The sequence below is a fragment of the Sciurus carolinensis genome, chromosome 9 (assembly GCF_902686445.1).
Source record: "Sciurus carolinensis chromosome 9, mSciCar1.2, whole genome shotgun sequence".
NCBI classification, from domain to species: Eukaryota; Metazoa; Chordata; class Mammalia; order Rodentia; family Sciuridae; genus Sciurus; species Sciurus carolinensis.
Genome location: NC_062221.1, coordinates 48,077,106 through 48,088,504, shown reverse-complemented (window position 1 = coordinate 48,088,504; position 11,399 = coordinate 48,077,106). Strand labels below are relative to the sequence as shown.

Below are 11,399 nucleotides of genomic sequence, written 5' to 3'. Positions count from 1 at the left end.
CCTGAATTTCACAAAATAGAAATGGTATCTATTATTGACCTAATCACCCAAAACCAAAGCATTGAGAGGAAAAACTCAGACATCAGCTAAGTCCAACAGTCATGTGGCATCAAAAGAAAACTGAAGTTCTGAGAAGTTACATGATTTGTCCTAATTTGCAGTAAACAGATCTCAACGTCTGTCCCCATCCAATTTGCCTTTGTCCATTGCTTCTGTTCTGCTGCAAGTCTGGCCCTGTTCACAGAATATTGTGCACCTCTACAGGAATTCATTCCATGAATTTAGCTTCCTACCCTGAAGGCTTTCTCAGTCTCCTTGCTTCTGAGTGAGGTCACCTTTTCTGGAAATCCCTATGATTTCTTTCTGTAAGCCCTCAGCTGTGCATGCCGCAATGAGATCAGAGCCCAAACTAATGACAATGTGTTAAGTAAAAATAATGAAATCTTTGAGCTCATACAAAGCACATTCAAATCTAGAATGTCATCCTTCAAAAATACAAAAGGGGATCATCACGTTCTCGGTTTACTCTTTTCTTTTTTCTTCCTAGTTGCCTGGTATATCTGTGAGTGTTTAAATATTCATCCCTTTCCTCTGGCACTAGAAGAAGCCCAGTATTTCTAATAGAGGAGTTCAAGATAGTTACCATCTGACTTAAAACAGGAAGCATTCAGTATCTCAGTAAGAAAATCTATTCTCAAGAAGACAATCATAATATACCAGAGTTTTATTAAAGTATGAATAAGCATCTAAATTACAGTTTATCTACAAACCTATCACTACTGTTAATCAGAGGAGAAAACCCCACATTTCTCCTAAATTTGTCACCTATCTTCAACTTTACAAAAACTTGAAAAATGGACTGGCCTGTCTTTTTTCCCATCAAACCCAGTTGATTGAATTTATCCTAAAGGAATCTATAGCTTTGTTTTTACCCATCAGCTTGATAAAATCGCAGGCTTCAGACTAGCTCTATCTGTTTTTTGACATGGATTCCCCGAACTATGTGAACCTAATTTTCTTTTAAGGTTTTAAAAAAAATCTGGCTTTAGAAGTTTCCAATATCCTACATCCACTAACTCCAATTAGCTTAGTTGAGTGTTGTCAAACAGAGAGAAATGAATAAAAATGATATGCAATTAACCCAGCTCCACTATGGAAATGGGCACTTTTGAAAATGGCAGGAAATTCTTGGTTCTCCCAAAGAGGCTAAATGTTAGCAAAATGCACTATGGTTCAACCCAGATCAGATTTCCACAAGTTTCAAATTAGTGTTAATTGAATTAATAAGATGTTTACTGGGTTTGCTTTTGTTCTTTTTATAACAGCATTACGTTTGTAGGAAAGTCTTATTTCTTATTTTCCCTCTCAGAAAGACTCATTCTTCCCTATCCCCTTTTCCATATGCCCCATCTTCTCTGCCATATAGACTTACCTATCTATTTACATTCCTAATTCACAGCCAGGGGAAAAAGTTCTACCCTGCCCTTCACATTATAAATAAAATCAATACACATTTACCATGCAACTTCTTCATGTGCAATATTATACAAGTTGCTATGAAAAATAAGAGCTGTTCCTGTCTCACAGGACTTACCATCTGCATGGTATTTCTTAGGACTCTGCTAAGTGTGGCCCAAGCAATGAGTCGGGGAGGGGAACAACCTGAGAACAATGGTGGGCCTTTGCCAGGCTCTTCCACCTACCAGGGGCTGGGGCAAGTCCTCACTTTGAGAAGCCAGTTTCCAAACCTTTTATACGAATACCTCCAAAGAGTAAATACCCTATTGTCCAAGCTTAGCACATTTGATCCTTGCAAAAACCTTCTGAGATATTATGATCCCCATTTCACAGATGTGAAAACTGCAGCACAGACAGGTTAAATTGTTCAAGGTTAAATAGCTTTAAAAGGTGGCAGAGCAAGAATCTGAACTAGGACCAACTTCAATGTTAAACACTCCATAAGATTCTAGTTACCTGCTTCACTAGAACCTCACTCCCTCCTCCACCCTTGGGGGTGCCCCCAAATCTTTCCATCTAGGAAGATCAGGCTCATTATAAAGAAATAGAAAGAAAGAAAAAGCTTTAAGCCACGATATAAACCTTAGTAATAACCATCAACAACCTCTCTTTCACTATTATTATTGCATGAAGCTATATAACATGAAATACTGTTGCCCAGAGTTGTACTAAAGATATATTGACTAAATATAAAACTAGCCCATTAACTTTTAAGAATTTTCTTCTCCAAATTCCGTATGGAATGTGCAAATTAATTAAGCTCCAGTGCTATAAACTGGAGATAATCAGTCTTAACCAACCAAAGAGCCACTATGTTATCTGATAGTCAGAAAGCCACCAAATAATTAAGCACATTTCTGATATAAAAAGGCACATAAACGTTTTATTATAAAATAACAGTACATTCATCCAAATGGCTAAATAAAGGTTGCTGCCTGGTTCTCAATATTTTGTAACTCAGTATGAGGTCTAGAATTAATATTGGGTTTCCAGGCCCATCAATTCCTCTGCTAGCAACTAAGCTGGTGATCGAATGTCAGGGAAAACACTCCCTCACTCAGTTTTAAAATTGACTGTTCATGTTAGGCTGGGCAATATAGCAAACCCCATTTAAAAAAAAAAAGTTGATGATTTGTAAAGGATAATAACAATAATTGTGAAAATGCTGTTTTTCATTTGTTTTGGTGTTAAAAGAATGATCTCATTTTCCATCGAATCTGGGTTTACATGCTAGCTCTCTAATGTAGAAGCACTTTATTTAACCTCTCCAAGCATCATCTGTAAAATGGGGGTAGCAGTACTCTTCCCAAGGTCATTGCAAAAATCACTCAAGGTCCTTGGCAGCATCTAGCATACAGTGGGGGCTAGTCAGTGAAGGGTGCCTATTATAAGGTGGTGTTTATGGGAAAAGAGAAAAGAATTCAGGGAGTGTTTTAAGGTTTGGACTTCTGAGGAGGAGGAAATTGACTTGGTTTTTTCATCTTATTTTTGTCAGAAGAATGTGAATACAGCATCTCCTCCATCATAACCCCATACCCACGTTGTAGGGCATTAACACATATGGTTCCGGCTCTGCTGTGTGAGTAGGGATGGATTGCTCAATAGGAATTGCTGTGTTTTATATTTTAAGTGCTATTTTTCCCTGAGGCTTTCAGCATGTTGCTGTATTTCAAAAACAAGTGGCTCACGTGTCTCAAAAACCACGTGCTGAGGATCGCTGTCAGAGATTCTGTTTGTTCATGAAAAGGTCATCAACGTGGAGAGCACCTTATTTCTACCCCAGGCGGGTGCACATAACTACAAAGAGTTTGGGTGCTTAATGGTGCTTGCTGCTGAGCTGTCCTGAGGTCAGCCATCCTTTCGCGGTTAGTTCCTGGGATTGGGGGGCATTATTGTGATATGTGGCATAGGAAAATCCTCATAGTTCCCTAAATAAATTATATTCATATGGTGCCACAAGGCGTGCACATTGAAATACCAAGAGAAAGATTTTTGTTATTGCTTCAGGAAGGACTTGCGATTTTGCTCTTTGGTCTCTTGCTTACAATTAATTGCTCTTTGGTCCAGAGTCAGCCTAGGCTACTTCTTCCACTGAATAACGACTTACTGAGAAGCTTGCCAACCTGGCACAAGGAGACCCCACCTCCTCATGCTTACACTCTGCCCACTGCCTTTCTGTGTGAGCTGCATGCACCAGCCAAGCTCTTCCAGCCACTGTCTCCCTCCCCATAGAAACACCACAGCAATAACACATCCGCTACCTTTAAGATGTCATGTTCTGGTTCCAAAGGGCTATAATTCTATCACCATCTTTCCTTTTTAAATATGTACCTCTTTGTCATGTATTTTGATTCTCTAATAATGAATAGTATAGAATGGAATTAAAAATAGTTACCTAGAAGAAGTAATTAAATTTATATATTATTTTCTACAACCAATGTGCAGTGGATTTTAATTTGATTCATAATTACTAACTTCAGGCTTAAAAAATCTGTGTATTAAGTGGAAATATTGCACCACTTTTATAGCCTCTTCTTCTCATGTTAATAAAATAATAAAACACCTCCCACACAGATGATAAGCCTCACTCCATCACCAGGAAGCATAATTAGTAAATTAAAGATTTGGACTCACATTTACACTAATATTACTGAGGTTTTGTTTTCATTTAAGTAAAGCCTGTGGCCTAAATCACAGTGATTATAATATGGTACTAAGTAAATAAAAGCATGTCTGCTTTTCACAGTTATGTTTTAATTTCCCATTTTGCATTTTCCAACATGACAGCTAGGTTTTGTTTACATTTTTATTTGATTTGCTAAAGATTTTTCTTCAATGCAGTTCAGTATCTTCTGAAAAGAGAAGTGCAAACATAAAGATAACCTACGGATTTTCGCCCCTAATCAACATTAATTTATATCCAGTCTTTGCTGGTGGCCTGTTCATACAAATAATGATGCTTCTGATTTACAGAATTTTAACCTTTCTCTGTATCTTCAGGAAACATTCTTGCAAAAAAAAGTTACCTTGAGTCTGGTTTCTCTGCACGTCTCTGGAAGAACAGGATATAAAAATCTGCCCCAGCAGTCATTCTCCAGAAAACACAGGAGCTTCTGCAATGAGAGAGATACAACCTCTTGAAGAAGAGTCCTTCAGAGCTCAGGGTCATTTGGTCATTTCCATAAAACTTAAAATGACTGTGGTTGCTGTTCATGGTGGAGCAAGCACATTGAGTCCAAATCCCAACATTGCCACTTATTAGTTAGTTGTAGGACCTTGCACAAATCCTTTAATCTCCGCAATTCCCACTTCCTCATTTTCAAAATGGGCAAAATATTTCCTATTTCATAGGGCTCCTGCAAAAATTAAATGAGATAAGATATATAATATGGTAGTACATAATCACCAAGAAATCATAGTGTTGTTATTTTTATCATTGCAGTTTCTGTTATTATTATTAAATCAGGAAAAAAAAATGTGACCCTAGGGGTGTGTGCATACCAGGTTTGGGTCATGACCTTCAGTCAGTAGTATTAGTTTTCCCTCAGATGGCTCTGTTGGGCCCAGGGTAAGGAAATTGCAACTGCAAGACACACAAAAAAGACAGCATTGATGATTGCTAATGATGCTCAGAACACTCTCTCCAGCCCTGCCTGAGGCTGCATTACTGCCTACCACCCCTGGTCTCTGCCCTCAGGCACTTACTCCATTTCTCTGTTTCTGTCCAGCCTTCCTTCCTTGCTTTGTGTGCCTCCCACTTCAGTCATCTTAACACCCCAGTTCAATGAAAGAAGAGTTGGGTAACTCCCATCAGGTCCCTGCTCTTAGAATTCGGAGAAGGAGGATTAAGAAATGGGACTCGAGCAGAGAGGATGAGGTAGTGACCTCAGAAAGTCGCGTACACCATTAGTTGATTGTAAAATGAATTAATGGACTAGTGGTATATAGTGTTTTTTCATAAAACAGAAAATATCAGGTTGGTGTGGTGTTGCATGCCTATAATCCCAGCAGCTTGGGAGGTTGAGGCAGGAAGTTGGCAAACATCCCAGCCTCAGCAACTAAGCAAGGCCTTGTCTCAAACTAAATATAAAATGGGCAGGGGATATGGCTCCCCTGGGTTCCAACTCTAGTACCAAAAAACAAAAAAAGAATAGAAAATATCAGTATAAACCCCATGCGTAGGCAAAGTATTCAAAGTAAGTAATCTTTCATTACCCTTTCATGTCAGTTTTATATGTTTTAATATCTGTCTATATGTCTGTGTGTATAAAGTCAGCTGCAACATATAATGCTTTTTCTTTTTATACTCAATTGTACTAGAAGACTTTTAAGGTCCCTTTTAACTATGAAGTCTATGATGATGATAATTCAGTAATTTGCTAGAATCAGTAGAACTGGGAACCAAAATGGCAGTAGTTACCAATGCTTTCTTTGGTTTTTATTGAATTGGTCCATATTTCTTTTCTGATAAGAAAATAAATAAGATTTCTCCTCATCAACAAGTAAGTGTGTTAAAGAACATAACTAGGTCTACAATCAATTGTCTAGGAAGACGAGAGGTCTGCTGGGAATTAGATTCTACAGTAAAATGCGCACAGCATTTGGTGCTTGGAGCATCTGCTCAGTGCAGCAGCCGACTTTTGAACACAGTGTTCCATCCGGGGAAATGTGCTGACTCAGGAAGACCTGAGGCAGGAGGACGGGGAGTCACTGGGGAGGAGAAAATGTGGGATTGTCTCCCAGCATGCACACATGCATGAGCTCATGCACTTTTGAAAGTGCACACCAAAAAGCCAGAGGATGTAAGATGTGTCTGAGCTTCTGTCCAGCTTCTGTGGCCAATAGAAATGTGTTTGACAGAGTACTCTTGGGATTCTGAGCATCTGAAGTCTGCTCTTCACTCTGCTTCTTTCTGACACAAAATCAGTCACTTCATTCTCCCTTCACCTAGTCTGTTAATTCCTTTACCTTGAAACTATAACTGCCAAGGTGATCAGATACTCCAAACATTGGTCAGTGTAGATTGCCCTATTTGAAAACTTAAATAGGAAGCTTTTATTACCAGAAAGTGCTTGATGAACACAAAATCAGAGCAAGAACTATTTGGAGGATCTTACCTATTGGTTCTCCAAGCAGGCAGAGCCCAGTCTGCCAAGAGCCCCTAATGCTCATTCATGCTGAGGTCCGGGTCTCTCTCCCTTTCCAGTCTCCTCAGTGCACTGCACTCCCATTGACACTTTTGCTCTTCAGAAGGCTAAATGCAATCAAGTTGAGTTAAGCTACCAGGTTCCACTGGCTATAGTGAGGCTACACCCAAAACTGGGCTACACCCAAACTTTAACTGTCCTCACAGATCATGACACACACTCTCTATAGATAGATCCACTCCAGTCTCTTCCATTACTACTAAAGATGATTAGTCTCCATCAACCTTCATGGGAGTACCATAAAAAAGTTCTGACCATGCCTTACCTTTTCTTTCTTTCTTTTTTTTTTTTATTGTAAACAAATGGGATACATGTTGTTTCTCTGTTTGTACATGGCATAAAGGCATACCATTTGTGCAATCATAAATTTACATAGGGTAATGTTGTTTGACTCACCCTGTTATTTTTTACCTTCCCCCCCACCGCTCCCACCCCTCTTTTCCCTCTATACAGTCCTTCCTTCCTCCATTCTTGCCCCCCTCCCTAAACCTAACTCTAACCCTAACACTAACCCCTCCCACCCCCCATTATGTGTCATCATCCACTTATTAGCGATATCATTTGTCCTTTGATTTTTTGAGATTGGCTTATCTCACTTAGCATGATATTCTCCAATTTCATCCATTTGCCTGCAAATGCCATAATTTTATCATTCTTTATGGCTGAGTAATATTCCATTGTATATATATACCACAATTTCTTTATCCATTCATCAATTGAAGGACATCTAGGTTGGTTCCACAATCTGGCTATTGTGAACTGAGCAGCTATGAACATTGATGTGGCTATATCTTTGACTTTGATTTTAAGTCCTTTGGGTATAGGCCAAGGAGTGGGATAGCTGGGTCAAATGGTGGTTCCATTCCAAGTTTTCTAAGGAGTCTCCACACTGCTTTCCAGAGTGGCTGCACTAATTTGCAGCCCCACCAGCAATGTATGAGTGCACCTTTCTCCCCACATCCTCACCAACACCTGTTGTTGCTTGTATTCTTGATAATTGCCATTCTAATTGGCGTGAGATGGAATCTTAGGGTGGTTTTGATTTGCATTTCTCTTATTACTAGAGATGTTGAACATTTTTCCATATGTTTGTTGATTGCTTGTAGATCTTCTTCTGTGAAGTGCCTATTCATTTCCTTAGCCCATTTGTCGATTGGATTATTTGCATTCTTGGTGTAGAGTTTTTTGAGTTCTTTATAGATTCTGGAGATTAGTGCTCTATCTGAAGTATGATTGGCAAAGATTTTCTCCCACTCTGTAGGCTCTTTCTTCGCATTGCTGATAGTTTCCTTTGCTGAGAGAAAGCTTTTTAGTTTGAATCTATCCCAGTTATTAATTCTTGCTTTTATTTCTTGTGCTATGGGACTCCTGTTGAGGAAGTCTAGTCCTAAGCAGACATGTTGAAGCTCTGGACCTACTTTTTCTTCTATAAGATGCAAGGTCTCTGGTCTGATTCCGAGGTCCTTAATCCATTTTGAGTTTAGTTTCGTGCATGGTGAGAGATATGGTTTAGTTTCATTCTGTTGCATATGGATTTCCAATTCTCCCAGCACCATTTGTTGAAGAGGCTATCTTTTCTCCATTGCATATTTTTGGCCCTTTCTATAGATGACAAAATTGTATTTATTTGGGTTTGTATCCATGTCTTCTATTCTGTACCATTGATCCACCTTTCTATTTTGGTACCAATACCATGCCATTTTTGTTACTATTGCTTTGTAGTAGAGTTGAAGATCTGGTATTGCGATACCCCCTGCTTCACTCTTTCTGCGAAGGATTGCTTTAGCTATTCTGGGTTTTTTTATTCTTCCAGATGAATTTCATAATTGCTTGCTCTATTTCTGTAAGGTACATCATTGGGATTTTAATTGGAATTGCATTGAATCGGTATAGCACTTTTGGTAGTATGGCCATTTTGACAATATTAATTCTTCCTATCCAAGAACGTGGGAGATCTTTCCATCTTCTAAGGTTTTCTTGAATTTCTTTCTTTAGTGTTCTGTAGTTCTCATTGTAGAGATCTTTCACCTCTTTTGTGAGATTGATTCCCAAGTATTTTATTTTTTTCGATGCTATTGTGAATGGGGTAGTTTTCCTAATTTCTCTTTCTGAAGATTCATCACTTATGTATAAAAATGCCTTAGATTTATGTGCATTGATCTTATATCCCGCTACTTTACTGAATTCACTTATGAGATCTAAAAGTTTTCTGGTGGAATTTCCTGGTTCCTCTAAGTATATAATCATATCATCAGCAAATAGGGATAGTTTGAGTTCTTCTTTTCCTATTCGTATCCCTTTAATTTCTTTGGTCTGGTCTAATTGCTCTGGCTAGAGTTTCAAGGACGATATTGAAAAGAAGTGGTGAAAGAGGGCATCCCTGCCTTGTTCCAGTTTTTAGGGGGAATGCTTTCAGTTTTTCACCATTTAGAATAATATTAGCTATGGGCTTAGCATAGATGGCCTTTACAATGTTAAGGAATGTTCCCACTACCCCTATTTTTTCTAGTGTTTTGAGCATGAAGGGGTGCTGTTTTTTTTATCAAATGCTTTTTCTGCATCTATTGAAATAATCATGTGATTCTTGACTTTAAGTCTATTGATATGGTGAATTACATTTATTGATTTCCTGATGTTGAACCAACCTTGCATCCCTGGGATGAAACCCACTTGATCATGGTGCACTATCTTTTTAATATGTTTTTGTATGCAATTTGCTAAAATTTTGTTTAGAATTTTTGCATCAATGTTCATTAAGGATATTGGTCTGAAATTTTCTTTCCTCAATGTGTCTCTGTCTGGTTTAGGTATCAGGGTAATATTGGCTTCATAGAATGAGTTTGGTAGGGTTCCCTCCTCTTCTATTTTATGGAATACTTTGAGAAGTATTGGAATGAGCTCTTCTTTAAAGGTTTTGTAGAACTCGGCTGAGAACCCATCTGGTCCTGGACTTTTCTTTGTTGGTAGGCTTTTGATGACTTCTTCTATTTCATTACTTGAAATTGGTCTACTTAAATTGTGTATGTCCTCCTCGTTCAGTTTAGGCAATTCATATGTCTCTAGAAACCTGTTGATGTCTTCGAAATTTTCTATTTCGTTGGAGTATAGATTTTCAAAATAGCTTCTAATTATGTTTTGTATTTCAGTCGTGTCTGTTGTGGTATTTCCTTGTTCATTCTGAATTTTAGTGATTTGGGTTTTCTCTCGTCTTCTCTTTGTTAGTGTGGCTAAAGGTTTATCAATTTTGTTTATTTTTTCGAAGAACCAACTATTTATTTTGTCAATTTTTTGTATTGTTTCTTTTGTTTCAATTTTGTTGATTTCAGCTCTGAGTTTAACTATTTCCTGTCTTCTACTACTTTTGGTCTTGGTCTGTTCTTCTTTTTCTAGGGCTTTGAGCTGTAGTGTTAGGTCATTGATTTGTTGAGTTTTACTTCTTTTATTAAATGCGCTCCATGAAATAAATTTTCCTCTAAGTACTGCTTTCATAGTGTCCCAGAGATTTTGATATGATGTTTCTTTGTTCTCATTTACCTCAAAGAATTTTTTTAATTTCCTTCCTAATATCTTCTGTTATCCATTCATCATATAATAGCATATTGTTTAATCTCCAGGTGTTGGAGTAGTTTCTGTATTTTACTCTTTCATTTATTTCTAACTTCAATCCATTATGATCTGATAGAATATAAGGTAGTGTCTCTATCTTCTTGTATTTGCTAACATTAGCTTTGTGGCATAATATATGGTCTATTTTAGAGAAGGATCCATGTGCTGCTGAAAAGAAAGTATATTCGCTCTTGGTTGGATGGTATATTCTATAAATGTCTGTGAAGGGGCGATCCAAGATGGCGGCCTAGAGGGAGACTGCACCCCCGGTCGCTCCAGAACCCAGGAGTTAAGAAGGGGAGGCATTGAGAGACTCGGACTGAAGTGGAGCCACGGGTGAGTCTGCCCACTGGGTAAAGCTCGGCCCGGGTGGCAGGCCCAGATAGAGGTGGCTTATCGGAGCCGGGCAGGGCAGCTAGAGTCATCCACAGGCAGTCCTGCGCACTCCGGCGGTGGGCCCCGCCCACACAGCCAGCTTCTCCAGGTTCTCGGAACGGAACTGGCCCGCTAGTGAGAGCCTGTCTGAACAGAGCACGCTCCGAGTCCCGGAGCCCCTGCAGTGCAGTGTACTCCTGCAAAGAACCAGCGGAGAGCCTCGATCTGCAGTCAGCCTCAGGGATAAGGGCAGGGCAGCCGGAGACCTCTTCAGGCGGCACTGCCCACTCCGGCTGCGGGCTCTCTTCACGGGGCGATCCAAGATGGCGGCCTAGAGGGAGACTGCACCTCCGGTCGCTCCAGAACCCAGGAGTTAAGAAGGGGAGGCATTGAGAGACTCGGACTGAAGTGGAGCCACGGGTGAGTCTGCCCACTGGGTAAAGCTCAGCCCGGGTGGCAGGCCCAGATAGAGGTGGCTTATCGGAGCCGGGCAGGGCAGCTAGAGTCATCCACAGGCAGTCCTGCGCACTCCGGCGGTGGGCCCCGCCCACACAGCCAGCTTCTCCAGGTTCTCGGAACGGAACTGGCTCGCTAGTGAGAGCCTGTCTGAACAGAGCACGCTCCGAGTCCCGGAGCCCCTGCAGTGCAGTGTACTCCTGCAAAGAACCAGCGGAGAGCCTCGATCTGCAGTCA

At 39.8% G+C, this 11,399-nt stretch overlaps 1 long non-coding RNA gene across 2 annotated transcripts in view; it reads right to left on the bottom strand.

The window, feature by feature from the left end:
- Positions 1 to 4,544: 4,544 nt before the first annotated feature.
- Positions 4,545 to 11,399, bottom strand: part of LOC124992417 (uncharacterized) — a 136,427-nt gene continuing 129,572 nt past the window's right edge. For both annotated transcript variants that reach the window (XR_007110120.1, XR_007110121.1), the window contains exon 5: positions 4,545 to 4,631. This is a non-coding gene — a long non-coding RNA (uncharacterized LOC124992417). The remainder of the gene's footprint in view (positions 4,632 to 11,399) is intronic.